The following is a 7,331-nucleotide window of genomic DNA, read 5'->3' as shown; positions in this document are numbered from 1 at the left end:
ATTGATTGTTTTCTTTTTTAAATGTCAATGAATAAAGGGAGACATTTGTCATATTAACTCACAGAAACATAGAATAAAAGTAATAAATTAGCTTAAGATTTTAAACAAAAGTTTTAAAATACATATAAAGAGATGAATCAATTACTCGTGTTATTGATTTTGTATTGCACATTAATGCATGCTTACAATTCTGTTAAACATAAAAGTAATAGTTGCTCGTTTCAAAATGTTGCTTTCGTTTCACTGGCATTTTTCCTGAATTCACTAAACAAGTATTCAGATTACACATCTGAGATAAATAGAAGCATTGACGATAAAGTTTTAAATATTAACTGCGCTGAAATAATTTGAACTTTAAATTTTGGCCAAATAAATCGATATTGTTGAAGAAAAGTAAATAAAATAAGGAACTGGCCATTTAATAAATACGTGTTTACACGGAAGAGTTACAATAAATACTTTATGAAACACCAAAAATGGCAAAAAAATATCCTGTGAAAATAATCCTAGAAGAAGAAATGAACAAGAACTCACTGTGAAAAAGTAAAAACTCAAGGAATGCAATATTTTTAACTACGATGCGTTGGAAAAAAAAAAAAAAAACGTGAGTTTGAATACAAACAAATATTAAAAATATATACAAAAAAACATTGAGTTATACAGAGATGCACACTGTGTGGGGGGGGGGAGGGATAAAAGAAGTGAAGTCATCTCTGCCGATTCAGTGCACCCAGATTTTACGTTTTTCTTTATTTCGTTTCCCTCTAGGTAAAGGTAAAGGATATAATTTGGTGCCCGATTCTGCCCTATTCACTCACTTAACGGCACAGTAAGTAGATGCTAAAATGAACGAAGAAATAAATATACCGATAAATAAATATGAGCAAGAATAGCGAGAACGCAATGTTAAAAGACCGGTAAGCACTCAGATTTTGGCCCCAAGATGTCAAACGATTGCCCACGTGATCGGTCACATCCAATAAGAATCGGAAGCGGCACCAGACAATAGGGGAAAACGATGTCGCTACTTCTTCTCCGTTCGAGGGCTTTAGTCACAGAATAGTACGGCGAGCGTGCACACAATGCATTGTGGGAAGTGTGGTGAAAAGCTTGATATCTTAAAAGGGGGAGAGGTGAACAGAACAATGAAACAGTAAGCTGTTATACGCAGGGTGACGCGCCAGACCAGAATTACCGCGCGTATGAAATGCAATAATTTACCGATTTTGGAGTCTTTTGCGCTTCCTCAAATTGAAAGATAATGACCAGAAAACATTTTTTATGTGTTTTTCAACCATTTTAGTAAAGGATTTTCACTATAGCACTATAAAATATTATCGGATAAGTACTACAAAAAAAAATTGTAAAATGACTTGATTTTCTAAAAAAATCGAAATTTCAAGTACCATGCACTAGCTGGGGACTCATTTTTTTTTTCCTCTGTTTAATCTGCATTTTACTTACCTACCCTTGGGGCAAGTTTTTCGCGGTATAGCGTTTCGAAAAAGAAAAAAAAGTTTTTTTCGACCCACCCTATTATACAGTTCGAGGCTTCAAATCTTAATATTGCTGGATGAGATTCTCTTATAGCTATAGAAGTGTTTCTTGATGGGTAATCTTTTGCGTTGTATACCCTACTGTAATCCAATTCCATTACATTTCGTCTGTAGTCCACTGCCATGACCAATAACAATTTTTACAAAATAGCACAGTAAGCATTTCTTTGAATCATCGGATCCATGATGTTTAGAGGATCATAAGACACCTGTGTGTGTGACTTGCAGATTTGCAACTTTAAATAAGTGTACAGGTCCATGTCTCTCGACCGTTTGTTATTTTCTACAAATTTTAATTTTTTCGAACCATAGATGCACAATTTTTAAAGATATAATTTACAAAGTGTCCTCATTCCATTAGTAGTTTAGTTTTAAAAATATAGACCCAGTATTCCTTTAGCACGTATTAACGAATGCTAATGACTGAAAGGTCTTGGTTTTGGGAGATCGAGATCAATATCACATTTCCATTTCTGTATTACATGGCCAATATCCATCAAATATATTTTTGCTTGCTTTTGAAGTAAGTTTTTGAAACTTCGATTTCTTCCAATCGAGTTCCATCAAGTTAATAATAATATTTATACAAAAACAGTTGAATTTACCCATAATTTAGTTTTTGTTCCTCTTTTACACTCCGGCTGTTGAACGGGTTATTTAACTGGTTAGTGAGTCGGTAGGTTGGGTAGTTTATGATGAGATAAGATATAGATTAATGTGAAAAGTTTTATTCTTGCGATCATCAATGTAAAAATTGAGTCACCAGTCCAACTTCAAACGTTGATCCAAACGTAGAAACTTGTTTAAAATAATATAGTTATTGTGAATGTAAGTTACTTTACAAATATATAAGTCCTGTAAACAACTACACTTCTTGGGAATTGCAGGGTGGAACACAAAGCAGAACCAACTACTTGGGGGAGGGGGTACTACTAACACTACTGAGTTGTTAATGTAAAAAAATATGATTGTATTTCCAGAAAAGAGCTGTATAGTGCACATTTAATGTAAAAAAAAATATAACTGGGATCAAAAAGAAGAAATATTGCGATGTGCAAAATAAGCTACAAATTTCGATTTTTGGCTAATTTGCGGCTTATACGCCAACTAAAAACTGCAAAGGAATGTAAATATTTTGAAAGATATATGAAAAGATAGTAAAAGAAAGCATTTAAACGGTATTAGAACAAAAAATTTCAGCATTTTAATTTATATAAAAATATTTGAAAATTGACCTTACCTTTTTTTTCAAACTTTGCTGCCAATGCCCGACAGGGGAACGCCACCGAACCTCTTCTCTCCTAACATTACCAAAGATGGTCTAAAATGCTCTTTTAAGTGGACGGTGGACCTTGAAAGCTTTTCCTTTTATTTATTAACTTTGAAATATGAAACTGGGCATAAACGTTAGTAAGTTTATTAGCATGCAAAATATTAAGCCAAAAAAAAAAATGCAACAAAATAAAAATTTAATTAAAATAAAAAATTTTGAAATTTAAAAGACAAATTTTAAAATGCTCCACGCGACTCGATTTTTGCTTTTTTCTCAAACAATTTGCATTTTATTAGAGAACAGAACATTCCCAAGAACTTTGGGTATCTGTTTAAGGATTAATCCATTATTAACTGCACAGTATTTTTTTTTTTTTTTCGCGTAAAGCAATAGTTTTTGTTGCGAATATTGCATAAAAATCAAAACTTTAATATTTTTAAGCAACATAAAATTCTCTTAAACCTTAATGCATACCCAGTTTTATCAAACTACTACCAAAGTATCGTATTCTGAAATTTGAAGCATATCGAACAAAAATTAAGTCGCATGGAGCTTTTTTCAATCTGTATCAGCATCGAATTTTCCAGTCTGAGATAAATGACGTTAAAGTTGAATTTCACCTACATTTCATGATCTTCGTATTTTAATACCTCCCGAAAGATATTTTCACGATGACTAAATATTTGACATTAATACCACTGTAAGAATTTATTGAAACTTAGTTCACATGTTTGACACTTAGTTTTACTTAGTTTTTCGACTTTGTTTACCTGTTTTACAGCCATTTTAATCGAAAACACGCTCTGTTTACTTTTTTTAAAACGCATATAACTTCGCGATAAAACATCAGATCAACAAGAGGTTTTTTTCATACGATTCAGCACACTTCATATATTGTTACTTCCACGGAATAAAAAAAAATCATATTTTTGACCGATTTGAGCTATTTGAAAGGTCTACGGTCCCCTTAAGACTACAAATTTGAAAATTTTACTGGGGTGAAACCCCCGGACCCCCGTTAGTTCGGAGTCAATATTATACTTGCGGTTAGGTTCATATCAGCTTCCTCTTAAACCAGAAGTTCTATACAGCCGCCTCAGAACAAACTGTGCTTATTACAGGAATGTACCGAATACAGGAACTATGAGGCGACGATAGATGCACACATTTCTTAAGAAAAGAAGAAAATTATTGGGAAGGTTACGGCCTCAGAATGCCATACTAAATTTCCATTAAACGTCCGGACAGTACAGTAATTTCACGCAATAAGATCAAGAAATTATTTTGAGAAACATGTGCGAAATACTACCAATAGCCTCCAATGAGTAGGGTCCTGTCGCAACTCGTGATTGCGAAAAACATAATTCGAATTCAAAGTTTCAGAATTCAAATTAGATATTTAGATATATTAGATACACACACACACACACACACACACACACACACACATATATATATATATATATATATATATATATATATATATATATATATATATATATATATATATATATATATATATATATATATATATATATATATATATATATATATATATATATATATATATATATATATATATATATATCAGCTTCCTCTTAAACCAGAAGTTCTATACAGCCGCCTCAGAACAAACTGTGCTTACTCAGAACAAACGTCATATATATATATATATATATATATATATATATATGACGTAAATTCTATGACCTAAAAAAAATTCCATGAAACTCAAAAATGTGCAAAACTGACCACTGTGATGCACCCGGGAAATAACCGGAATGTGGTTTAAAGCAAGTTTTTTCCGGGGTAGAAAAGGTCCATGCGAACGGGACTAATGAGATCCCAAAGAAGCCCGCTTAACGGAATATCCGATTTGTCACGCAAAATGAGTCTAATAAGCGGGATATTCTACTATACGGGGCGTGCAAAAGCACATTACAGCGGTTCGATACATCGAAAATTTACTATATTAAGCAGGATATTCTTTTAACCAATATTTCAAAGAGCGGGCTCAACTGTACTTTCAAAATCAGTCACTACAGCCGAAAGTATAAAAACTAAAACAACCATGGGTTAATAATTTTTTTTTTAATTTAATTTCTTAAATTTTAATCATTTTATTATTTTTATTTTAAATGTTTTTTTTTTTTTTTTTTTTGAAGGTGTGAGCTACTGAACCTCAATTGCCCTCCCCCCTTCTTTATGTGCGCCAGAGGCAGGGTGAACTACGCTTAAGAAAAGATCTGATTTTTTGTCCTTTTTGTAATATTTTACATGTTATCTTTTCCTTTCATTACATAGTTTTCAAAGCGCAAAAAAAGGACATTTTTTTTAAAGGCTTTTAATCATACAGCCAGGTACAGTGAATTCATAAATGCTCTTTTATACTCTTCTGTTTTTTAATTGTTTCTTTCTATACTTTTCTTTCGTTTTTTTTTTTTTTTCTGAGCAATCGTGAATTGCTTATTGTTTTCACTTTACCGTTGAATGACGTCCGCGTCCTTTAATTTTTTTTCTCCCAGATCCTCCGCGAGCACCAAAGGAATTCGCTCCTCCTGGGTGTTTGAGTCCATGTCCTACACGCATGCACACCTACACACATACACACAAATGCACACATCACCTACACCACATAAATACTTATACTGGAGTATACACACACGCGCGCGTCCTTACACACACGCCTACATACACACGCACGCCTGCACAAACACTTTATTTATGTAAAATGGTTTTGTAATTTTAAATTTAATTAATTTTCATTTGTCACGTGCAGGACATCTAAAGTCAACCTCTTGTCATTTGCTGGATGTTAATAGTTAATAATTTTACTTTATTAATAGTAAGCAGTGGCGAAACAAATTGTACGTTTTGAAAGCTAAAGTTCCAGTGTAATGTTGAGAAACAATAATTTAAAATGTTGAAAAAAAAATGTATAGTTAATATCTGCTTTCATTCATTGATTTTTTTTTTTTTTTTTTTTTTTTTTTTTTTTTTTTAACGTCGTCGAAAAGATTAAATGAATTGACGTGAAAAAAAAAAATAATAATCTGAGTTCATTTGAATGTATCCATATTATTGAAGAAGGGAACAAAATGAAATGACATTTCTAACATTACCCATGTGATCGCTCGGCGGAGGGGTCCTTTCGGCGGTGGAAAAGCAGGGAAAGCCACACATTCTTGTAAAGTGGGAGTTACATGTGCTCTTTTAGGCCAAAAACGTTTTTTTTTTTTTTTTTGACCAAAATAGGACATATTAGTCGATTAGACAAGTGTTAAATTTGATGCAGGTGGGGGGGGGGGCAGAGGGGGAGTTACATTTCAAATTAAATTTTCAAACTTCAAATACCGCTACAACTTTTTTTAACTATTTTTTTGAAAATTCCTTTTGCTGTTCAAATATTTTCAAAATATTTTCTACAAGGGGTGGCAGACCATGCGCCTCTGGATACTGGCCTCCTTGTCCTAGGGCATAAGTAGACGTTAATCCGACCCAACACTTGCATTTTGTCAGCTAAAAGAATTCTTTTGAAAGTTTTCAACTTAGAAATGTTGCAAAGAAATGATGAATGATTCTTTTGGCATGGAATGCTTTCTTTTACATTTTATTTTCCTCCCTTGTATTCATCTTAGCATTTATGCTAAGATTTTGATGAATGCTAAAAGAATGCTGCTCTTAGCATTCATCAAAGAATCCATGAACTCAAAACTCATTCTTATTTCATTTATCACTTTTCTCCACATTTTTACACATTCCAAAGTCTATAAAACCCTATGCATGTTCCAGAGGCGTAGCTAGACCCGACTTTCGGGGGGGGGGGGGTTACTTCTTTTATATATATATTTATACATATGTATATATATATATATATATATATATATATATATATATATATATATATATATATATATATATATATATATATATATATATATATATATATATATATATATATATATATATATATATAAATTTTTTTAGTATTAAAAAAATAAGAGGGAGGTGTATGGTGTATCTTACATACTTTGGAATGGGGTGCTCCAATTCCAATACTTGTGTCAAACAAAACAAAAGCAAAGAATTTTTTATTTTTTTTAATGTTATGGAAAATTTAACTTTTTTTTCTTTTTCCCTCCATTTAATTTAAAGTGAAAATTTCTTGTGAAAACGGTCTTGTCAAAACCAGTCTATCCAAATCAGGGGGAAATCAAATATCTGATGAGCATGTTCCGTTCATTTCAGTGTGACTGCTTAATTTAGAGGCTAACACACATCTACAAAAGCTGGCATCCCTGAAAGCCAATAGATACTTCCATTTCCGCCTGTAAACTGGATGTTTGACTTTCAATCTCATCGTTGGTCAGACTATCAAGACTATTTTTACTAACTTGGTTTGCACTAAAAGTATGAAATAAAATTAAAAAAAGACTTCTTGAATTATAACCCGCAAAAAATGAAATTGCTTTTCATATCGTTATAGTTATATGGTGCTTTTT

The sequence above is a fragment of the Uloborus diversus genome, chromosome 3 (genome assembly GCF_026930045.1).
Source record: "Uloborus diversus isolate 005 chromosome 3, Udiv.v.3.1, whole genome shotgun sequence".
Classification (NCBI taxonomy): domain Eukaryota; kingdom Metazoa; phylum Arthropoda; class Arachnida; order Araneae; family Uloboridae; genus Uloborus; species Uloborus diversus.
The sequence above is the reverse complement of the archived record's forward strand: the minus strand, read 5'-3'. Positions refer to the sequence as shown.